At 30.3% G+C, this 25,371-nt stretch overlaps 1 protein-coding gene across 1 annotated transcript in view; it reads left to right on the top strand.

The window, feature by feature from the left end:
- Positions 1–13,671: 13,671 nt before the first annotated feature.
- The window catches only part of LOC103578665 (synaptotagmin-7), a 926,763-nt gene continuing 915,063 nt past the window's right edge, over positions 13,672–25,371 (top strand). The window contains exon 1 of the mRNA XM_053738534.1: positions 13,672–13,870. The gene's annotated coding sequence lies outside the window, so the exon portion shown is untranslated. The remainder of the gene's footprint in view (positions 13,871–25,371) is intronic.

The raw sequence follows: 25,371 nt of genomic DNA, 5'->3' as shown, positions 1-25,371 counted from the left end.
TACATAAATTCAATATAATTATCAAAACATATATATTAACATAATAAACAATAATATCAATAAATCCATAATTAAATCATACTAAAATAATCGATCAAAATAATATAAATATTTGAATAATAATAAATTATAATAAATAAATGCGCTTAATTTGAGCTAGGAGGTGTTGTCAAATTCACGGCGAGATGGAAAAGCGCGCGCAGCGATTCACGTTTGAATCGCTACGTGACAACAGTTTCCAGATCAAACATCTGCATATTGCCTTATTTTACATGATCGTATAATTGAATATAATCCATTAAGTAGTACTGTAAGAAAATTAACTTAAAACATATATTGTATTGAGGAGAAGGAGGAGGAAGATTAAAGAAATAAAACTCACTTTAATTATAGTTATTGTGTTTTTATTTATATCATACCTTTTAATCTACATTATTTTTAATTAGTATAAGTAGTTTTAAAATCTACATACATGTACAGTTTACATATAAATTGATTTTCAATAATTATATTTCATGTTGTTGCATGTAGTACAATATTTTTTTAATGGATAAAGCCATATTCTTGGAATATCATGGCTCGAAGCTGATAGTGGGTTATGTTTGATGCAAAATGATTAGTCCATTAATTTTTCATAATATTTTAAATGACCTGGGAGTGTATCCCATACAAATTTAATTTGTGATTTTGCAAAACGTAAAATGAACAAATCATCAAGACATGTTAATGTCTGTGACATCCATTTTCCTCAAATCATTTAGTTGATAAAATAGTTGAACAGACTTTTCCTAGGATTTCCTAACACCCCAATACTTCAAAAACCAGTGCTTGAGTTGTTGTGTTGTACCAAATGCACATGCGAAATGACCTCTTTTTGTGTGTTTGATACGATGCAAACATCGTGGTTTGTTGAGTTCTTCTAAGCAATCGAATGAAAAATGTCGCATCAACTGTAGATCAATGATTGGAATAGCAAAATTGATTATCCTTTCAACTCTCTACCTCGCCTGTGCACAATCCGGCATTTCAAACCCAACAAAGTCGATTATCAGCTCCATTGTTTATTTATTTATTGATCCTGCGATTTTGCAACTTTTCCAATTTTCTTATGAGATTTACTAATTCTATTAAGCAATCAATTTTATGAATTGCACCTGGGCTTGTAGTTTGAGCTTGAATCCAATCCAAAATGTATAGATGTCGAACAAACAACTCAAAAATCAGATCATTGAACTTAGCCATAAGCACAGATAGAAAACGATTCAGTTAACCACATTTAACCACTAACTCTACGCACACACAAAGACGTATACTGTACAAACCTGTTGGATGAATAGAGGTTTTATAATACAAACCCCGCTACGATTTTGGTTTAAAAAATGGGGGGGGGGGGGAATAGATAAATATTAGATAAAAGTGTAAATTTTCAGAAAACAAATGATTCATATATTATAAACAAAAAAAGTGAAAGTTGCTAAAGATAAGATAAGGTAAAACATACGTTAATAAGTGAAAAACACGTCATTTGTTATAAAAATACCCCGCCCCCTTCCCATCCTTCCACATATTTTAAAGTTTAATCTTAAAACATTTAAACAATATGATAATAGCATACGTCATTTTCTTACCTAAATGTGAAAAATACCCCCACTCCAACGCCCTTTACATCCTTATTCATAAACCATATCGATCCCATACCCCCACCGCATAATCCAAGCCCCAAACCTGCAGTATCAATCTCATATCCCCTTCCCAATCCCACATCCCCCTTCCCTCAGGCCTACTCCCCACCAAATCGACCAAAGAATGCAACTTGCGCCCTCTCTCGGGTACCGGTATAGAAGATCAACAGAGAGCGCTACTAGCGCTCCCTATCTCGACTGTCGGTATGGAAGATTACCCCAGCCTCCACTTATTCACGATGGTATTGCAGATCCCTGTTGTGGGATGAGAAACATCCCTGTATATCTACTGATCTAATATGATTCTTATAAGAATTCATATACTTTTGTGATGACTTCATAAAAATTGATATGATTTTATATAAAGTTATATATAACTTTATTAAATTACTATATAAAATTTTATATGCTTATATATAATCATATATGATCATATAATAGTTTATATGATCTTGTAAAAATCTTATAAAAATTAGGAGACACGGTAGTGTCTTGCGCCAAGTACACGTTCAATCACATGGATATGTGTGAAATGTCATGGCGCGAGCCTAGGGTGGATCTATACCGTAAACATAGTGGTTTTTAACTCTCATTTTTGAAAACTTTTTTAAAATAATAATTTTTCATAAAATTCCTTCTCTATTCAAAAGATAATTGATTGTTTTTCTTAAAATTATAAAACTTCATTCATTTTAGTTATGAGAACTAATTTAAATAATGAAATTAGGCCATCATATATTACAGCACCCTCAATTTAGACATTTTTATAAATTTTTTCAGGCGTTAGGGGCACTGCCAGAGAATAAAAAGTTATGAGAAAAGCCACGATTGAGTAAAACATTGAAATTTTTTTATAGCAATGATTCATTATTGCGCCATCAGCGGTGCTTTGGTCTGTATTTTTTACTATAGTTTTACACGGAAATTTTTTATGAGCATAAATAAATCCGTTTTGATATTTAGGATGAATTTTCTTTATTTGACGTTAGTGTTCATTATTATAATTACAATCAATTTTCCCCGATTTTGCATAAATACTACAGAAAAAACTATACATCGTACTTTAGTTCTACTTGAAATTGTTGTGAGTTGCATGCGAATTGTCATAAGTAGAAGAAAAAACTTGACAACTATTTCAATCAAACTAATGTCAACTTCTTACCAATTAGCTTAAATAAAATGAAATTGAAGAACTCCGAATAGCTACTTTAGATTGAAATTGACAGTAATTTGAGATTGAAATGACTGAAAATTTGCTGCACGAATTTGCCGCCAATTCAACAGCAAAAGTTAAAAAAAAAAATTTACGGTTAATTTTTGCTCAATTTCGAGGTAACACTTTTTGGTACTCATAAAAGTCGGTAATGTTCATTCTTACCATTTAAGAAGGTAATCAAATTTATACTTGAAAATGTCTACAACTTGAATATAAAAAAATAGTTTACAATTTTTCAAGTGAAATTAACAATAAATTGGAGTAAAAATTTACCTAGAAATTGACAAAAAATTTTTCTAGTAAGCCTTCGAAATGAATTTGCATTTTAGTTCAAGTAGTAAGTTTACGTCAAATTGTATAGCAAGTTGTATATAAATTTTCCTCGAAAACAGAATTGTCCGAAGTTGACCGACATTTGATGAAATTTTCCAGGAAACTTTTGCTAAACAAACTATGGTATTAGGGTGTCTATTTAAAATATTTAAACTTCTTGATATTGCAGTTATATTCGCTAGGACGTACTAAAATCAGCTCTACTTACTTAGCCGTACAATAATAATTATTCGTACAATAATATTAATCGAGTAATATTATAAAAAATCAATGCTAATTGTAAGGATATTCCCTAATTGCACAGTTTACTTAGCAAAATTTAAGTTGCGAAAGTTTCCTCGAAATTTTCGTTAAATGTCCGTCAACTTCAGGCTCTTCCGTTATTGACGAAAATTTGCACAAAATTTGCGATACAATTTGACGTAAACTTACTACCCGAATTCGATTTCAACTTTATTTTAAAAGTCGTCTACAAAATACCGTCAAAAATGGAAAAACCCGAAGTTATCAGACATTTGACGAAAATTTAATGGGAACTGTTATTAGTGTTTTTTTCTAGTAATCAAAAAGTGACCTCTAAATTAAGGAAAATCCAACCGCTAATTTTTTTTCCAAGTTTTGATATCAAATTGTCGGCTAATTCGGACAGCAAACTTCGATAATTTTAATTGTCAAATAACTATCACTTTCAAGCTAAGGTGGCTTTTAGGGTAATTTCGTACATCTAACATTGTGGCGCTACCTGTCAATACCTTATTAGCAAAATTTGAAAATCGGGTTTTTAACGAATGGAAACATATAATCATTTTTAATCGGAAGATTTATTATCGTTATACAAAAAAAAAAAACATTATTTTTATTGAAGACTACTAATGGCAAATCAAGTTTCTTAATTACATTTTCGTTATAAATAAATTACTGTTTTCTTTGTTTTAACCGGCAATCATCGATAAACGATTTCCTAGTGATTTAAATGAAAAAATTAATAAAAGATCGAAGTAGAGGGGTCAAATAGAAAAAATTAAAAGTTAATTTTTATTTACTTTTTCATTATTAAGCAATTAACTCACAAACAACTTCGATAGACCGACATTGATCGACAAACGACCCAAAAACGATTGCAATCATAATAAATCAGATCGGTTTACATTGAGTTGGTTTATAATGAGGAGTTGAGTAAGTGGAGCTGAGATATACAACTTCAGCCGTAAGCGATTTCTGATAATCAAGTTGGAAGCGAGCTAGTGGCAACCAACTGCAGCAACTTGTTATCAAGTTGGCCACAAAGATTGTTGGCATTTCCATAAGTTAACGGCAATTAGTCGCCTATTTTCTGAGAAAATGTGTGCCAACAGCTGATATTCCCTCAGTTGACAGGGTTGACAGAAAGTTGACTTCAATTTTCTCAGTAAGTTGGCGTCAGGTTGCGGCAGTCGATTATCGTCAACTTTCTAGGAATGTTGGTAACAACTTGTGGTCAATAATGACGTCAAAATTTTGAATTTCGTTCTGTTGTATATTAAGTTATATCTGCTAAACAGTACAGATATAAATGTAGATCAGTTGAAGTATGTTTACGTAGTGATTGCGTCAAAAATACGTATAATTATTTCTAATTAAGTAATTATTATTGACTAACAATTAATGATGCATCAGATAATTTTAAAAATTTTCAAAATATAATCCGTGATTAACTTTCTTATGTTTTATCTAGCTACTCGCAATGTCTATATTTAAAAATTACCTCTCTAATAAGGGATCTACAGTGTATGTATATATAATTTAGTGCTATCTACAGATCAATTTAATTATCATTTTTATTTAGTAATTGCGTTGAAAATATGTATATATCTTTAATTAATACTTTCTTATTGACAAACAATGAATTATGCGTCAAATAATACTAAAAATTGAAAAATATAATAACACTACAAAAAAAAAATAAATCCTACCAAAAACAGATTCTCTGTATAAAGTCGCGCCAAGTACACGTTTAAAATTTTTTTAAAGTAAAAAAAAAATTATTTTTACAAAAAAAAAAGTCGAATCGAAAAAATAACAAGTACCTAGTATGATGCAAAATTATAACAAACATTTTCATAAAATTCCAAAAAAAATTGTATTACAAAATTTCAATGTACTTGGTGTGCATTACTACATGTACTCACGCAAAATTAATTTCTAATAAAATCAAATATGGTTTTTTTTTACTCTTTTGTAAGCACACCAAGTGCATTGAAATTTCGTTATACAATTTTTTTTTGAAATTTTATGGAAATGTTTGTTATGATTTTGCATCATACTAGGTACTTGGTATTTTTTCGATTTGACTTTTTTTTTTTCGTAAAAAATAATTTTTTTTTTACTTTCAATAAATTTTAAACGTGTACTTGGCGTGACTTTATACAGAGAATCTGTTTTTGGTAGGATTTATATAGTCTTATAAGGATTTTATAACAATTGATGTGATTTTATGTAAGCCCTGGCGGTTTTGAATCACGGTGGAAACACGGTGGTAACACGGTGGATCCACGGTGGTTCCACGGTGGGTTTGTGCCATTTTATCACCGTGTAAACACGGTGATTCCACGGTGATTCCACGGTGGTTAAACGGCGATTCCACGGTGATTACACGGTGGTTCAACGGCGATTCCACGGTGGTTACACGGTGGTTCAATGGTGGTTCAACGGCGATTCCACGGTGGTTCCACGGTGGTTATACGGTGATTCCACGGTGGTTACACGGTGATTCCACGGTGATTACACGGTGGTTACACGGTAATTCCACGGTGGTTCTACGGTGATTCCACGGTGGTTACACGGTGATTCCACGGTGTACTCACCGTGATTCTACTGTGTACCCACAGTGATTCTACGGTGTTCTTACGGTGATTCCACGCTGCACCCACCGTGTTTTTACAACTGATTGAGGAAAGGAGGCTTATTACGGATAGACTTATGACGGGTAGCCGACTGTAAATAAATTGAAAAAATTTTCAAATATAAATTTATTTAACTTTTTTTTATTGTTTTCGAACATCGTATTATTACATAATATTAAAGTTATTAGAGCTTTAATGATGTTCGAATTTTCAGGGTCAGTGATAGACAAAGTGCACAAGCCGTATCAAGTTCATTGTTGTTACCGGTGTAGTGGTGAACTCCAATTTTGGCAAGTACAGCACAATACTTGATCTCAAATTTTCTAAAAAAAAAAAAAATGACGCAGTTAATATATTTGCTAACTTTATCAAGTAAATTTTTAATGAATTAAATTATGCATCAATCGAAAATTGCTTATTTAAAAAAAAAAGAAACAAATTTAATACTAATAAAAATGCATACGTATAATTTTTCAACATCTTTGCATGCATATTTTTCAATGAAATTGTATTTTATTTTTCAAAGAAAAAGAAAATTCTTGGTGCAAGAATAATTTTTTTTTATGAAATGAAAACCAACATTAAATAAGAAAATTGTTGTTTTCAATATATAGTACTAAAAATTTCCGTCAGTAAGTTAAAATTTCCTCGAGGCAAATAAAAAATGGTAAGTTAAAAAATCATTTTTTTTCGTGTATGAACAAAAAAAAACTTGGCATTGGTTGGCCTTGCGGGCCAGCCCCAAAACTTTCCGTGGTTTTAGAGCTACGAAACCTCGTTAATATTGTGAATACATTTTCGAGCTCTTCGAGCTTGTAAACACTCTGCACTGCAATTGTTTTCTATTAACTTTTGAAGCACACACAAGTTAAAGTTATATGTTTAAGTTTGGAAATTTATAATTATTAAATTATCAAAAATAATAAATTAACTAGACATTCTTAAATTTTTTTTTACGATTATCTTCGATAAAATAAGCGTATTCAGGCAGAAATCAATGTTCATGACCAAAATTAGGATTAAAATGAGCTTTCAGTCAGATTCAAGGTAATATATAAGATATCCTAGAAAAATGTTAAAACGCTGTTTCTTCAATTTTCCCGATGATAAAATTATTTAAACTAAAGAACGAGTTGCGTTACATTTCGTGGTGATCGAAAGAAACTATGAAGATGAAAAGCTAGTATGATTTTTTGACCATTTGGTAAAATATAGTTTGTTATCCGGGAAAAACGAGATAAATTGTTATTTTTTTTATTTGCCGACGCCGATGTCTTTTGAACTAATCAACCGATTTTAATGTTCAATGCGTCGATCGACACGTTTTACTTACTTTCAAAGTTGACTAAATTTTGAAATCGATCGGATAACTCACTTCAAAGATAATCGAAAAAAGCGCTTTTTACCATTTTTTTCTCCAACGATTTCTCTCGAAGAAATTAACCGATTGAGACAGTTAAGGCGACAATCGACGCGTCTTATTGAGTTAAAGAGCTGCTTAGATTTTGAAGTCTATCGTACAAGTCGTTTCTGAGAAATAAAAAAAAAATTTTTTAATTGTTTTTTTCGTAATTCGCTAATATTTTCGAGTCTATTTGATTAAATAATCTGAATTTTTCCAAAAAGTTGATGCTCAGCATGCTCTTTCGATTGCTGCCTTAACCATCTACATCGGTTCATTACTTAAAAAGTTATGTAGCGTTTACATCCACACACACCACACACACACACACATACAGACACTCAGACATCATTCTGAAAATAGTCAGAATAGCTTCCTAGGATTTCAACACATCGACATCTGATGAAAACTCTATTTTCGAAAATCGAGGTGAAAACAAGAACTTCCCGAATGTTTAAAAATTTACAATTTTCTTAGCGGGACGTTGAAAAAAAATTTTATTAATTCTTTACCAGTAATGAAGGACTCTAATATATACTTGAAATAATTAAATAAAATTTTCAGTACATACGCTATAAACAAAAAAAATCATCCCCTCCGATGTTCCCACTATTTGATCCAGGAAAAATTCCACTTGTTTTTTTTTTTGGATATGGTGAAGGATTACCGATTTCCATCATTTTGGGATGATTTTTTCAACTTCCTGCGGCACTCTTTGAAACAATCGCTTAACCAGGACTTCAAATAAATCGAAATATCATCCGAAGATCCAGGAGCATATTTTATTTCTTTTCTACTTTGTAAATGCAGGCAAAGTTCTGAAAAATTTAAAATAATTTAATTGTAATGAGATTTTTAAATAATGCAATCACATACATATTTATTACGGTGTCCCTTATTTTCAAAATTAGATTTTTTTACTTGGCCATGATTTAAATTATTTATTTGTTACCTAAAAGTAATGATAAAACTTTATTAATAAAATTTATTCCAATGTGTTTAATCTTGTCTAAGAAATGATTCTATCCCATTTAAGTATAATGATAAAAATTTTATTGCTTACTTAAAAATAAGTGTACAGCTATAATTAATACACGCTGTTGTACGAAATTTATCGCTCTTCAAAAAAAGTTCCTCACGGGTTTTTCGTATATCCAACCATTTAAGTGATATCAAAGCTCAAAGTTTAATGTATCTAAGAAATAATATTTATCGTTTAAAATTCTATAACTCTTCAGCAAAGAAATAAGTACTTACGCACTATACATTATTTTATCTCAAATTCACTGCTCTACAAGAAATGTCTCTTATTTTTTTTTAATAAACCTGACCGTTTAAGAGATATGTAAGCTTGAAGTTCAAAGAAAATTTTCGCAAAAGAACTTAAAATTTTGCTCTAATGATACAGAAAATTCTTCTTATTTCGAAAATAAACATCTCCTAAACCGTTCATTAAAAAAACACAAAAGATCTTTTTTGTATAACAGTGGATTTCTGACAAAATAATGGATAGTGTGTAAGTATTCATTTCTTTACTGAAGACTTATAGAATTTTATACGATAAATACGATAAAAAACGCTCTATGATATCTAGTTATTAAGAAAATTTTCATATCATCACCGCAGATATATCTTGTACTCACCGTAAGCAGACCGTGTAATCACCTCAGATACACCGTGTAGTCACTATGTAACCGCCATGAATATACCGCGTTATCATGGTGATAATACTATGAAATTACAGTGGGTACACCGTGGAATTGCGATGGAAATACCGTGAAATCACAGTGAGTACACCGTGGAATCACGGCGGGTATGCCGTGGAATCACCGTGTAATCGCCGTGGAATTACCGTGTAACCACCGTGGAATCACTGTATAACCACCGTAGAATAACAGTGGAATTACCGTGGAATCACCGTGGAATTGCCGTGGAATCACAGTGTAACCACCGTGGAATCACCGTGATTCCACCGTGTTTCCACCTCCACCGTGTTTCCACGGTGTTTCCACCGTGATTCAATTCCGCCAGGGAGCCCGGAAAAAAGTTTTTATATAATCATATATAAACATATTTGTTCATATATAATATATATATAATCTGTAAGAAATATATAAAAATCATATATGATTATACGGAAGCTTACACAATCTTATAAAATTTTTATAAGGATTCATATACTCTTATAAGGATTTTATAAAAATTGATATGATTTTATATAAAATTATATATTACTTTATATCATTACTCGATAAAGTTTCATATGCTTATATATAACTATATATGATTATATAAAAGCTCAAATTATCTTATAGTTTTTGTAATAATTTATATAATTATATAAAAGTTGATGTGATTTTTTATAAAGTTATATATGAGTTTATAACAGTACCAGATCAAATTTTATAACATATATACAGCCATATATGATTAAATAAAAACTCATATGATCTTATCAAATTTTTATAAAGATTCTTATAATTCTCTAAAATTTTTATAAAATTCCGTGTAACTTTATATCAAGTTATATATAACATCATGAAATTACAAGAGCACGTTTTAGATGGTTGTACATAACCATCTATGATCATATATGATCCTACGAAATCTTATATGACTTTATAAAATTCTTATAAAAATTCACGTAATTAATAAAAATTTATGTGATTTTATATAAAGTTATAAATAAGTTAGTATAATTACAAAAAAGTTTAATAAAGTTATATAAAATCATATATGATTGTATAAAAGTTTCCATGGTTTCATGATTTTTATATATAAATTCCTATAGACTTAAAAGCAGGTTATTTTAAAAAAACGTATAATTTTATATAAAACGCAAAAAATAAAATTTGACCATATTTGGCGCATTATTTATGTAGGATGTACCAATTCTATTATTTGATTTAAGTAATATGCTATGGATTGTAAATAGTTATAAGTGTAAAGCAAACTAGGGAAGCAGACGACGGACGCACGATATATATCCAAAGTTGAACAGCATTGAGGAGTACATCAGTTGGATGGCCGACCTTTCTGCAAAGTAGCAGTAAACTGAAACTACATTTTTTTTTTTATTACTTAAATTCGTTCATGCATGATTATATATAATTACATGTCATCAGATTCTGCCAATTTTTAGATCTAATCATATGTAGGTTATTATATGTGTAATTAGACAAAATCATTTTTATCCGGGCATACATATCTTTATATGATTATATAAGACTTTATACGATATTATAGGATTCTATATGATTATATAAGATTTTATAATCATATGAGTTTTTATAGGACCAATTTCATTATAAAACTTTATATGATTTATATATGATCATATAAGAACTTTTTTTTCCGGGTTATTCAATTAAAATTTATTTTTTTTTAATTTTGACAAGCACGTTCTTGTAGGATGTTAAATTTCCTACAAAAAGTATCTGATATCATATATACGTTAAATGAATGAGAATAAGTTACAGGACTCTAAATGTAAACGAAAAATAAAGTTTAAAAAATCTTAATTTTTCGAACTTCAATGTCAACGAAAAATGAACTTCCCAATCGGAAAAATTTTGACAAATATTTTCTTTAGAAAATTGATAAAATCCTTATATTACGTGAAGGAAGAAGTTGAGGCACTTAACTAAAAGGGCGTTTTTTAGAGAGAATCGAAATTCCTAAAAAAAAGTTTTCTGCATTTTTACTGCATATATCATTATTTGGTCAATATCAACTAAAAACCCAAGTTATTATTAAAAAAATGATATTCGAAACTAATACAGAAAAAATAATTAAATTTATTAAACTTTTTTAAAATTTATTGTTGCAGTGTATAGCTTCTTTAACTTTTTAAACTTTTTGCCTTTATATTGCAAACCGTTTACTTTTCCTTCTGCTTTCATTGTGCGGCTGTGGCCCGTCTAGTGCTTATACTGTACTGTATCATTACGGTGGTGCCCTACTACCTCCCTTGTGCAACGGAGCCGTAGTGGCTAGGAAAACCACAGAAAAAACCTAGCCAAATAATGATCGTGCTTGATGCAACTTAACTTTGGTGATCGCCCGAGCCACGCGAGTGCCACTCAATAGAGACAGAATAATTAAAATCTTAGTAAATTATAAGGAAGACTTGTGAAGAGTATTAAATCATCTACACAATGTCACAAACGGCGACCCGATAACTTAAAATGCGGCTGAGCTATATAGAATTTAAAACAGAATCCTAGCTTTCTATGGATTTTAAACATATATAAAATAGTCGTTTCATATTAAGGTGATTCAAAAAAATCGAATATTTTTTTTTTAACTTCCAACATTGAAAAAATGGTTCTCAGGCATCTCTAGAAAATGCTCACCAAATTTGAGCTCTTTATATTGATAGGATGATCCTCCTCATCACAGTTTTCCTTTTTTTCTTTAGTCCCGTATATAAAAGACCATATCTCATTATTCATTGATGGTTTAACCAAATCATCATACATGTTTCTATAGGGAATTGAATGTTCTACAAAAAATGACCAGTGTATTTAAGCGATAACTTTCACCATTTAAAAGATATTTGAGATCAAAATTTGAAGAATTTATTAAAAAAAAATTTTTTTTTAATAATTTTCTACATCATTGAAAAATGATTATTGATAAATGAGCATAACACATTTTTGTCGGAAATTTAACGCTTTGCAAGAAATGTATGATGTGTTTATTTGATTCTTCTAACCGTTTAGTAGATATTCCTTGCCGAATCCTAATACGTTCTCTCCAAACATAAATTTAGTGACAATAATACGAATATTCACTATTTCCAAGTGTAAATCGAACCACTAATTTCCAAAAGTAGGTTAATTTGGCACTCAGAATTAGTGAATATTGATTTATTTCATTTATTCATGTTTAAAGAGTTTGAATTTCGAAAGTTTTTTAATAACTTTTTTAGATTCATCAACTTAATTCATGGATTTTATAAACATTCATAAAAATTTCAGCTTATATAAATAGAATAAAAGTATTTACTTTAGATTTAATGTTTATGTCAAGGATATAATATTTTCTAATCAATTCCATATCCATATTTTTTAACTGATTTATTAAAAATGTAACTGTAAGTTTTTCCCTCAAAATTGATAATTAAGTATATTTTTCTGGGAAATCTGGGAAAATATCCCAATTGCAATAAAAACCAATTTTTTTTAAAAGACGAACAGATATATTTTTTATGTAATTATTATTTCCGTACGTACTAATTCAAAATAAATCGATTATGGATAATTAATTCGAATTTTTTTCTTTTATGTTGATATGAATGATGACACTTCTAAAATGAGAACGTTTATTTTTCAAAAATGGATCTTAATTTGTCTCTAAATAATAAACTGATGTATTATTCTTTTTTTTCAAAAGTGAAGCTTACCTACATCTATGAAAAGATTTAAAAAAAATTGAAAATGTTCATTCTATTGACATGAGCTGAAATTCGTGTGAATATTCATAAAATTCATGAATTTAGTTGATGAATCATAATAAGTTATTAAAAACCTTTGAAATTTAATTGCATTAGGATTCGGCAGGAATATCTTCTAAACGGTTAGAGAAATCGAATAAACACATCAAACCATTCTTGTAGAGCATTAAATTTCCTTTAAAAACATGTTACGCTCATCTATCAATAATCACTTTTTAATAATGTAAAAAATTATTTAGAAGAAAATTTTTTTTAACAAATTCTTTAAACTTTGATCTCAAATATCTTTTAAATGGTAAAAGATATCGCTTAAATACACTGATCCTTTTTTGTAGAACATTCAATTTCCTATAGAAAAATGTATAATGATTTGGTTAAACCATTAATGAATAATGAGATATGGTCCTTGATATATGGGACTAAAGAAAAAATGGACAACTGTGATGAGGAGGATCTTCCTATTAATATTAAGAGCTCAAATTTGGTGAGCATCTTCTAGAGGGACCTGAGAACCAACTTTTTAATGTCGGAAGTTAAAAAAAATATATTCGATTTTTTTGAATCACCCTGATATATATTTATAAGTAAAATTGTCAAAATACCTTGGAGGAAGTAGTGATGATGGAGAAATCGAGTGGGGAAAGACTGCTTAACATAGTGGGGTGTTCAGCACACATGAAACGGTAGCGCGACTTGGTCAGGGTCGTACGCGATTCTCTCTTGTTTCGTCTTATACAAGATTATAATAATCAAATATAAACTATAAATTATTTTCATTTTCAGTGATTGTTCAATTTTCTATTCCAAAATAACAATAATTGTATTGTGCATTTTACAGTGAAACAATGTTTAACTCTCTAACAGTTGAAGGATAACGTTTTAAGTTGTTGTTTTAGTGTGAGTAAACCTTAATATGAGATATTCCAATTTTTTTCTAACTAATTGTGGTTTAAAAAACATTATAATTTTCATGTGATTCTAAATCGCTGATTTTCTAAATTGAATCTGACAATTTATTGATGTAATATGATTTATTTATTGACAATAAATATGCGTATATATATATATATATATATATATATATATATATATATATATATAAAGATATATATACATATGTATATATTTTTCATGCTCATGATCTTATTTTTACTAAACTTATATGCTATGGATTATATGTTTGATAAATTCTTAACGAACTTAAAAAAATTATCAAACAATATTGAAAGCTTCGATGCATTATTTAAGAATAACATTTGATACAGTGGTTTGAACGCACCTTGCGAATCCTTTTGTAAAAGCTCTGCTATGTTTCTGGAGTTCAACAGATCGATTCTATTATATACTCTGTAACTATTAACTTCAAATTATGATAATGAAAAAATATTTTGAGATTTTACGCAGATTGCTATGTTTTATATGTATTAATAAAACCTTTTCATAGTTGTGTCAGAAATAATAATTATAAAACACAAACTAGATAAAGTATTTTCGTAATTTTTAAAATTATTTTATTTTGCTAGAAACGAGTTCTAGAGTATAATAACCATTGTTTTACAAATACTATAAGTTAATAGTTTTTGTATAATAGTAAATGAATTAAAATAGTTTGAATGATAAAAACTTAATAATTTCAAAAAAGAAGACATTGAAACTTTAGTTGTAATGGGTATCATAAACACTGATTCAAGTGACATATCGTTATAAATCAACTATCAGCCAAAGTGTGAATTTTGAAATTGCGTAACTCACTTTTCTCCAGACGCATAGACGAGCTCACACACACACACACTTGTAGATACATATTAGGCATGCTACACCTTGTTAACTACCAGTTTGCATTTGCCTTTCCGATTGTTTTTAATTTTTCTTCTTAAAGACTAGCATCCATGATTTTTTCCAGTTACTGAATCAAACTATTAAGTGATACCAATTTAATAAGAACGACGTTTTTTCTTTTCTTAAAATTCTTATAACTTTGCGAAAGATGGATCAATGTAGAATTATTTATTTACTATAAAAATTTTCATTTTTACCTACTTCTGATAAGAACAATCCAAAAAATTTTTAAAACTTTCTTACTATAAATTATTGAAGAATTCAGAGTAGATTATCGATTCGAAAGATTTATGTACTGATCGATCTTTTTTTTAATTTTTGCAAAAATGAAGTTGTCAACCCAAGAATTTTCAAGCCTGATTTGGTAATGGGCACATGATATGAAACCTATTACTTCAAATTTTGAGGGATCATGTTCTTTTGCTATTTGTCTGTAAAGCAGATGACGCTTCGTAGTATACTCTCGACGGCAATTATAATTACTAGGGTTCCAAATAAAACTACTATTGTCTAATTATTTGATGAACGACCGTTAATAATTTTGATTCGAAACGATATACTGCAACACACTGGTCGCAGAAGTTAAAGGATATTAATCAATTTTTAAACTTGCAAATGGTTTTAAAAAGTATGTTACTAAGTACTAGGATACTACTCTGACATTTTCAGAAAGATGTCTGTATGTGTGTGTATGTGTGTATGTGTGTGTGGATGTAAACCTCTAATATCTTCTTAATGAATGAACTGATTTAGATGGTTCTTGCGGCATTCGAAAGATTTCTTCTGAACTTAGATTTCAAAAAATTTTCTGATCACTTAGTCATATAAAATCTTAGATATTGAAGAAATACGAAAAAAAACAGAAATTTTTTTTTCGTTCTTTTTGGATATTTTGAAAACTGTCGAATTAATCAATTCCAAAATCTAATCAGCTCTAGAACTCGATAAAAGTTTTCAATTGTTATCAAGAAAGTTTTAATTAGGTAATCCGTTCGAGAGATATCGTCGACGAAAGAATGAAAAAAATCATTTTTTATTTTTCGTGAATATTTCGGACACAATTGAATCGATCAATTCCAAAATCTAATCAGCTCGAGAACTCTATATTAGCCTTCGATTGCCAACAAGAACGGCTCAATCGGATAATCTGTTCAAGAGATATCGTTGACGAGAGAGTAAAAAAAAAAATCTGTCTATCGATTGACCCTGCTAGCAAGCCCTAAAACTTCCCGCTATTTTCGAGCTCCTTGAGCTCAAAAATACTTTCGGATGCCGTTGTTTTCGAAAAAAAACTTTTTTTAACATTTTTTCTCCAACGATATCGCTCAAACGAATTGACCCATTAAGACGGCTGAGGTAGCAATCGACGCGTCTTATCAAGTTCTAAAGCTGATCGAATTTTGAAATTGATTTATCCAGTCGTTTTTGAGAAATTTCAAAAACACTGAAAAAAAAAAAAGTTTTTTTTTTAATTCTTTCGTCAACGGTTTCTCTTGAACGAATGAACCGATTTTTATGGTGGAAGTGGCATTCAATGCGGCTTATAAAGTTTTAAAGCTGCTTAAATTTCGGAATCAATCCATCGAGCAAATTAACAGTAATCCAAAAAAAACATTTTAAAAAAAATTTTATTTTTGAAATATCTCCGAACGCACCCTACACAGAAAAAACAGTTAACTTGGATCAAGGAAAATATTCTTGATTCAAGAAATTTTTTTTTTGATCGATTTGGAAAATAAAAATTTACTTGCCCTAAGTAAACAATTATCTCCAAATTTTTCTCTTGAATCAAAATTTTTTTTCTCACGTCAACATATTTCTACGCTTAAATCAAAATATTTTCACTTTGTTTCAAGAGTTTATATTTCTTAAGGTAAGAGATATTTTTTTTGGAGCAAGATACATTATTTTTTTGTAGCAATATTGCATTTTTTGGTTGAAGAAAATAAAATTTCTTGGAACAAGTACTATTTTTTTTACGCAAGTATTATTGTATTCTCCGTCCAAGATAACAAAAGTTGCTTAAGCCAAGAGAAAAAAATTTCTTGGGAAAAAAAATGGATACGGAGAAGGGGAAAGTCACCGGTGTTCTAGAATTGTTAAATTCCAAATTTCAGTATGATTTTATTCGAGTACTCTGTCATATGACAGAGCTACAAGTACCCTTTCGAATTGTACTATAGTATATCCTATAATACATCATGACTTTAATATTTAATATTAATGTTTACTTGAATAATTTTTTGCGAAATAAAAAAAAAAAACAAAAACAAAAATTACGTTTGAGATTAAAAAAATCGGTCTGTCGGTTGACCCTGCGGGCCAGCCCCAAAACTTCCCGCTGTTTTCAACCTCAAAGAGCTCGAAAACATTAGTGTAGATATATTTTTGAGCTCTTCGAGCTCGAAAATGCTATCACATGCAATTGTTTTTTTACGATCTTCTCAAGCTCTAACAAGTTACCTGTTATGCTGAAGTTTGAAAATTGAAGAATCGAAAATCATCAATGAAGCGGTTTTTAAAATTTAGTTCCTAATTTTGTTCAGTAAAATAAGTGTATTGAGGCAGAAATCAATGTCGGGGATCAAAATCAAGATTTAAATAAATTTTGACTCATGTAAGAAACAAGAAAATATGAAATATCCGATAAAAATATTAAAAACTACGTTTTATCGATTTTTTTGTTGATAATATGATTTAAACTAAAAACCAAGTTCGATGACATTATATGATCAGAAGAAACCATAAAAAAGATGAGTTGGTATGATATCAGGCACATTTTAGTACGTTATATTCTGATTTATGCGGAAAAAATAACATAAAATGTTATTTTTTTAACTTTTCAACGCCGATATCTTTTGAACTAATCAATCGATTTTGATAGTTGACGTGGCAATCGGCGCGTTTTATTGATTTCTAGACCTGATTAAAATTTGAAATCGATCGCGTCAGTCGTTTCGAAAATATTTAGAAAAAACCGTTTTTACCATTTCTTTCTCCCGCGATAACTCTCGAACGAATTATCCGATTTTGATGTTTGAGGTGGCAATCGACGCGTTTTATTGAGTACTAGAGCTGATTAGATTTTGAAGTCGATCGTATAAGTCGTTTTTCAGAAATCAATAAAAAACTAAAAAAAAAATTTTTTTTTTTTCGTAATTCGCCAATATTTTCGAGTCTATTCAATCAAATAATCTGAAATTTTCAAGAAAGTTGAAGGCCAACAAGCTCTTTCGATTGCCACCTCAACCATCCAAATCGATTTATTAGTTCAAAAGTTACAAAGAGTTCACACACACACACACACACACACACACTCGGACATCATTCTGAAAATAGTCAGAATAGCTTTCTAGGACCTCAAAACGTCGACATCTGATGAAAACTCGATTTTCGAAAATCGGGGTGAAAACAATAACTTCCCGAAATTTTTGAAAATCGTCGATTTTCTTAGCGGGAAGTTAAAAAAAAAAAGAATCAACTCGTTAACCTTTCGGAGAGAGAATACATTTTTGATTCAGAAAAATTTAAGTCTTCATTAAAGAAGCAAACTTTTGGAGCAAGAAATTTTTTTTTCTTGGGCCTAGCAACTTTTATTTTCACTTAAGTAATTTATTTTTCGGAGGAAAAGAATTCTTTTTTTGGGCGAAAAGACTTTTTCTTGGGCCAAGGGTTTTTTTTTTTCAATCAAGACGTTTATTTTTTGGAGCAAGAAAATTTTTTCCTTGGGACAAGAAAAAATTTTTTGGTCCAAGTGAATTTTTTTCGTTCAAAATTTTGATTTTTTGCAGTAAGAAACTTTTTTTCTTCGGGCAAGGAAAAGTTTTTTGGCCGAAATTAAACTTTTTTTTGTTTAAAACGTTGATTTTTTCGCGAGAGATGACTTATTTTCTTTAGCTAACAATTTTTTTTCTTAAACCAAGGACCTGCTAGTTTCGCTTCAAAAATGAATTTTGTTGGCGCAAGAGAATTTACGGTCTTGAACCAAAAAAAAGTTTTTGAATCAAGTATTTTATTTTGATTGAATCAAGAAAGAAAATTTGGAAGACAATAATTTTCTTGAAACAAGTTAACTGTTTTTTCCGTGTACCGATTAAGTTCAAATTTTTACAGCTTCTAGATATTAACAAGCTACGTTAAATGGCAGCCCAACGATCAGAATCAGTTCATCCGTTCAAGAGTTACAAATATTTACATACATACGTACGTACACACATACATGCACTCGGACATCATCTTGAAATTAGTCAGAATAACTTCCTAGAACCTCAAATCCTCAAGATCTGATAGAAATTCGATTTTCGAAAATCGAGATGAAAACAATAACTTCCCCAATTTTTGAAAATTTTCAATTTTCTTAGCGGGAAGTAAAAAATTGTTTTTTAATAGTACACTCTTAGATAGTAGTCAGTGGCATCTGTAAAGTAACAAGTATTCTGTCGGAAAGTATAGGCACGTTTCTAAGATATTACAAGATACTATCTGCAGATAGCACGTGTGTCGATCTGTAGATGACAGTGGTTACTGCGCAAGATAGGACTGTATACTTTCTGAGATAGTAACCTGTACTTTCTCAAATAGGTTTAAGGAATATCCAAGACAGTAAAAGTGAATTACGATTTTTAATTTTATTATTTCATCAAATTAAGCGGAATCAAAATCAATTAACTTTAATTCAAGGAATGAAGTCGTAATATCTAATAATACCTGTAAACAATTACAAACTAATTGTGTGGAACAAAATATTTTCAACATTCAATTTTATAAAAAGGTATTAATAATTAATTAACAAAGTGAATGCAGTTTTTATCATTAAGGCAAATTATTTTTTATTGTTTTAATTTTCAAAGATTTATTCAGCTATTTTTTTTTTATTCTCTACAGGTAAATATTCTTTTATAAGAAGAAAAATTGTAAACCTTACAATTTTTTAATCTAAATTACAATGCTTGCAATTGATAAAAAAAAAACTATAAAAAAGAACATCGGATGAAAATAGAGCATGTAAGTAGGAAGGGAGATATTTAAAATAAATTTTCCAAGTGGAATTAGTATATTAAAACTTTATTACTAAATTTACTATAAAAAAACCAAAATCATAACTAGTTGTGCGTGCAAGAAAGCTAACGTTTTGTGCAACAGTAGATGTCACTCGAGTTTACCATGTGTAAATTAATAAAAATAGTCGAACGATTTTATATTTTAAATCTTGTAAATAAGTAAAAAATGAAATTTTATCTATAAATAAATATGATTGGCTGCTCCAACTAATATTTCATCTTTTTTACGTTGTCTTCTTTTTAGGAATCCGTTATTCCTAGATATTACACGATCGGCGAAACAGCTATTAGACATTTGGTGAACTGTCTAAACAATGTAGACATTTCATGTTATTCTGGAACATTGCACGATCTGTCTAAGGCCTAATTGCATTTTATGAACCGTCAAAAAATTTTAGACACTTCGTGTAACTTATAACGGTGGGCCCTGGTTATTCCATGTCTAATAACCACGAACCACAGTTAATAAAATTTCCCGAATAATTTTAATTAAATAGTTTTATATGAATAAATATAAATATAAATTAAAGATTGTTTTATTGCTGGTTTGGAAAACGGCAAATAGATCTCAGGATGTAGGTAGACTTGTTATTGGACGTGGGGAGCAAAATTAATAATCATTTTAAAATAAATGGTACGTTGAAGAGAGAGAAAATGTTTGTTACAAGTTTGTCTAGACTTATCTGGTTGTACGTGGGCTTACTGGTGATATCGGTCTCCGATTGGTTGTGGGCTTCTTGGACTCGATGTCGATCCTCTTCAGTTAATCCTCGCGGGCTCCTTGGATTCGATGTCGATCCTCTTCGTGAAATCCTCACGGGCAGATGTTGTACACCAAACTACCCCACTCACTTAGTAATCAAATTCGGTTTTTCTTTAACCAGACCAAGGAGTTTCAAAAATCTTCTTATTTAATTAATTCTAATAAAACATACATCACTTATAGTAAAATTAATAATTTAGAAGAGTCACAATAAATAAAATTATTCAAGTAACAGACTGACCGCAATAGAACTGATTACTGGGCTAATTGACTAGAGATAACAAACCTTATCGTTAGGCCGACTCAAATAAATTGTAATGAGTCCTGGTACTAGAGTAGGGACCTCGCTAAGCGTCCTCAGTCCACTCTAGATGACGGCCAGGGCCTAAGTCCTCAAGCATGTGTTTGCTTGCCCTGTTATATGTTAATTTTGGAGGGGTGGAACTACCCCACTGTCATCTAAGTTCGAATATAATTTGATCTAGGTGGCCTTTGACACAGCCCCGAGTGACTGAGAAGTGTAATTAATATACAATTATAAAAATAGGTGGCCCTAGAATCAGTTAGATTTACGCGCTCGATTTTCAAATTGTAAAATCAAAACCCACGGTTAAAAACTGATTGAGCATTACACGAACTGGCTGCAGTTCATGAAATGACTAGACAGCTCAAGAACTGTCTAATTTCACGATCTGTCTACGACATATTCACGCTCATGTTTTCGAGCTACTTAAGTGCGAAGTTTTGGGGCTGGCCCACAGGGTCAACCGACGCCCAGATTTTTTATTTTTCGTTTTTCGTCAATATTTCACGAATTATCAAATCGCTCAATTTCAAAACCTAATCACCTTCAGAACTCAATAAAACGCACCGATTATCGCATTAAAGGTCAAAGTTGATGTATTAGCTCAATAGATATCGGCGTTGAAAAGTTAAAAAAAAAACATTCTATGTAATTTTTCCCAAGTAGATCAAATTATAAAGTACTGCAATGTATTCAAAATCATAGCAACTCTTGGTCTTTGTGGTTTCTTTCTACCGCCATGTAATGTAATGTAACTCATTCTTCAGTTTAATAATACTATCGACGAAAAATTGAAAAACATCGTTTTCCATATTTTCCTTAGATATTTCACGCATTAATGCTCTTATGTCAGTCGGAACTCATTTAGATCTTTACTTCGATCACTTACGCTGATTTTTGCCTATATATACTATTTTTTTTATGACCATAATTATGAATAAATATATAAAAAAACACTCATTCATTAATTATTTTCAATTCCAAAATTTATCGCTTCAACAAAAAGGTAATTTGCTTGAGCTTGAAAAGCTCATCAAAAAAAGGGTAGCAAAGATACACGTGAGCACGGAAAGCTAGAAAATGTATTTATTCTAATGTTTTCGAGCTCTTTAAGCACTTTGAGCTCGAAAACAGCGAGAAGTTTTTGGGCTGAACCGCAGGGCCAACCGATGCATAGATTTTTTTTTTATTTTATTACGCACAATTGAAATTGAGAATTTTGATAAAAATATATTCAAGGATAAGATATTCAAGTTTAATTGATAATTCAAGGATTGAAATTTTCTTTTTGACAAAAATCGAAATTTTTATCACAAACAAAGTAATCACTATGGAAAAAAATTAAAAAACAAAAAATTACAAATTTTTTTATTTTATTTCATGTTTAAATTGAGATCAAATTTTTTTTTAACTTCCCGCTAAGGAAGTTGAAAATTTTCAAAAATTCAGGAAGTTATTAGTTTCGGACTAATTTTCGGGAATCGAGTTTCCATCAGATGTCAAAGTTTTTACATCCTAGGAAGTAAGTCTGACCATTTCCAGGATAATTTGTGAGTGTTTGTGTGTGCTCAACTCCAAATTCCAAATTCTAGTCAGCTCTCGAACTTGAGAAAAGCTTTTGATTGCCACCAAGAATGTCTCAATAGGATGATCCGTTCGAAAGATATCGTCGATAAAAGAATTCGAAAAATCTTTTTTTATCGTTTTTCTCAAATATTTTGGAAAGTAATAAATTGATCTATTTCTAACTTTGACCTGCTCTAAATTCTGTCTCAATCATCAAACCTGGATTAATCGTTTAACAGATTTCGTTGTCAAAATAATTTAAGAAACGTCTTTTTTTTCTAATGAACTCAAAATTCCCAAAACTGATTGATTCGAAATACTTTTTGGCATTAGAGGCGGCAAAACTGCTTCCATTGCCGCCTCAAAACCTCAAAGCCGTTGATTAATTCAAAAAATGTCGTGGAAGAACAATTTAAAAAATAGTAATTTACTTTATTTTTCCCGAGTGTCGTATCATGCAATTTATCATATTTTGCAAAACTTAGACCGACTCTTCATTTTTATAGTTTTCGATGATCGCTACATCACTTATTGCAATTAGTTGATTACTTTCCCTGATTCGAAAATACGATTAATGACGATGAAAAATGTTTTAATCGTTTCAAATCGTTATGAATCATCAATTGATGATTAAAGAGGATTAAAAATGATCAAATTGTTAATCGTTTTAAATCGTCATGAATCGACTTTTAGTATTATTGTAAATTTTTCATAAACAGCTCGATCGATCGATCTCAATACTTACCAGCTCTAGAACTCAATAAAACACATCAATTGCCGCCTTAAATATCCCAATCGGTTAATTAGTTTGAGAGAGATTGTGCAAGATAAAAATGGTGATGAACGGTTTTTCAAAATTATTTTTGAATGACTCATCTGATTAATTCCTAAATTTGAACAGCTCTAGAACTTAGTAAAATGCGTCGACTAGCACATTAAACGTCAAAATCGGTTGATTAGTTCAAAAGATATGAGCGCCAAAATGTTTGAAAAATAACATTTTTTTTAATAAAGATATTCTGATGAGGTCCTGATAAGGAACTCATCAGGTTTGCCCTATTAAGGTAAACCCTATATTAACCTGACAAGGTCCTCATGGTAATTCAGGCAAATCAGGAAAAAATTCTAGTTGGGACAATATTTTTTCAGGATAAATCATCATATAATGCTGTTAAATCAAGTGAATGCACAAAAGAATTCCGGTGTAGGTGTGGTTCATTTAATAACTAAAAATTAACACAAAAATTATAGATTATCAATTGCATGTTTTCTTAACAATATGTACACTGAAAACCTGTGAGAAAATACTTAATAGCGAATGCAACTAGATATATACGCGATAGCGAATGCAACGGATTTAAGTTAACGTATATTATATTCGACACGTGATTGATAGCGGTTAAACATACGGAAATTAATTTGTAATTAATTAAACGCAAATGACAACCGATTTATTCTCAATAAATAGCAGTAGTAGTGTACTGTCTAATTATTGAGAATTATAAAGCGTAAAGTTAGCGAAGTTATATTACAAGAGTAATTTATATTGAACGAAGTGGTTAAACGGATAGCTGTTTTTGCACTGAACAATCCATGATGTAGATCGAGGTAATGAGATGGCGGCTTCTTCCTTTGTTGCCGCTTGGTGGAGACGTGGCAGTCTTGCTGCATAAGACGAATTTTCTCATTGGCTTAAAGGGTGCTAACAGGAAAAAGTTGATAGTGAAGTCTCTCATTGGCTGGACAATAGAACCAAATTATCTGATTGGCCGGCTTGTAGCGAGTTCTCATGGCGTCTTGACACGGCCATGAACTAGAGATTGTGTGTATCGGGCCCAGATAGCGAGTGATCCGGCACTATACTGATTTGCAGTCAGTAGCGAGTTCGGCAGCTTCCGGACGTAGCGTAAATGCACGAAGCTTTTTAAATTAGTTAAGCTCGTGACTGAACAAATGCACTAAAATATTTACAAAACTATGCTTTCTCTTCGTCTTTATAGTCGCTACCCAGCGAAAATTTGATCTTAATTTAAGGGCGTACGTGAGTCATAGAAATGTCACGGCATCTTATGGAAATTTGATATCAATCTGACGTTGTACATGACATTAGTATGATGTAAATACTTGTGACATCATATTGATAAAAACATGACTCTTGTATGACGTCACAGTTATGACTTAAGTCTTACGTACGCTTGATATATAATCTACATCACATTGTTACGTAGTAACAAGTCATTATTGTACATCATAATGACGTAATTTTAAAATCATACTTTTATGTCAGTAGCAAAGTTACGGTTATGAGTAGTATGAATGTCACCCTTAAATCACCTCGTTACATCAGTGGTAAGTTTGTATTTTACGCAATACTGATCTAATTTTCAAGTCATAGTTTTTTATTATATATTTATCAAAATAAAACAATCATAGAATAAATTATCAAAAATGTATAAATAACAACTAAAAATCAAACATTTTCGGGGCAAAAGTAATCGATAAACTCGAAAATAGGTTATTATTTAGAAGTTTTAAATTAAATCATTAGCGCATGAGATTTTGTAAATTTCAGATCACAACAAAACATTACAAAATATGATGACACCTTACAAAATTTTATATAATTATCATTGAGGCCAACAAATAATATTTTTACAAAATTTCAAATAAGTTTGTGGAGTTTTTTAAAATTTTATAAAAATCCATCCCAAAAACTTGTGAACTCTGTCTTTTCCGGCATTTCACTCTAAATACATCAATTAAGCAGTAGACTTGAACTTTCGTGATGTGTACCAGTGAGCAAAGTTCAGGACTTCCAGCCAAGAGGTGCCATGTTCAAGCCCAGCAGACGCCCAGGATTTTCCTA

The sequence above is a fragment of the Microplitis demolitor genome, chromosome 4 (assembly GCF_026212275.2).
Source record: "Microplitis demolitor isolate Queensland-Clemson2020A chromosome 4, iyMicDemo2.1a, whole genome shotgun sequence".
Taxonomy (NCBI): Eukaryota; Metazoa; Arthropoda; class Insecta; order Hymenoptera; family Braconidae; genus Microplitis; species Microplitis demolitor.
Note: the sequence above shows the minus strand (reverse complement) of the source record. Positions and strands in the feature narration are given on the sequence as shown.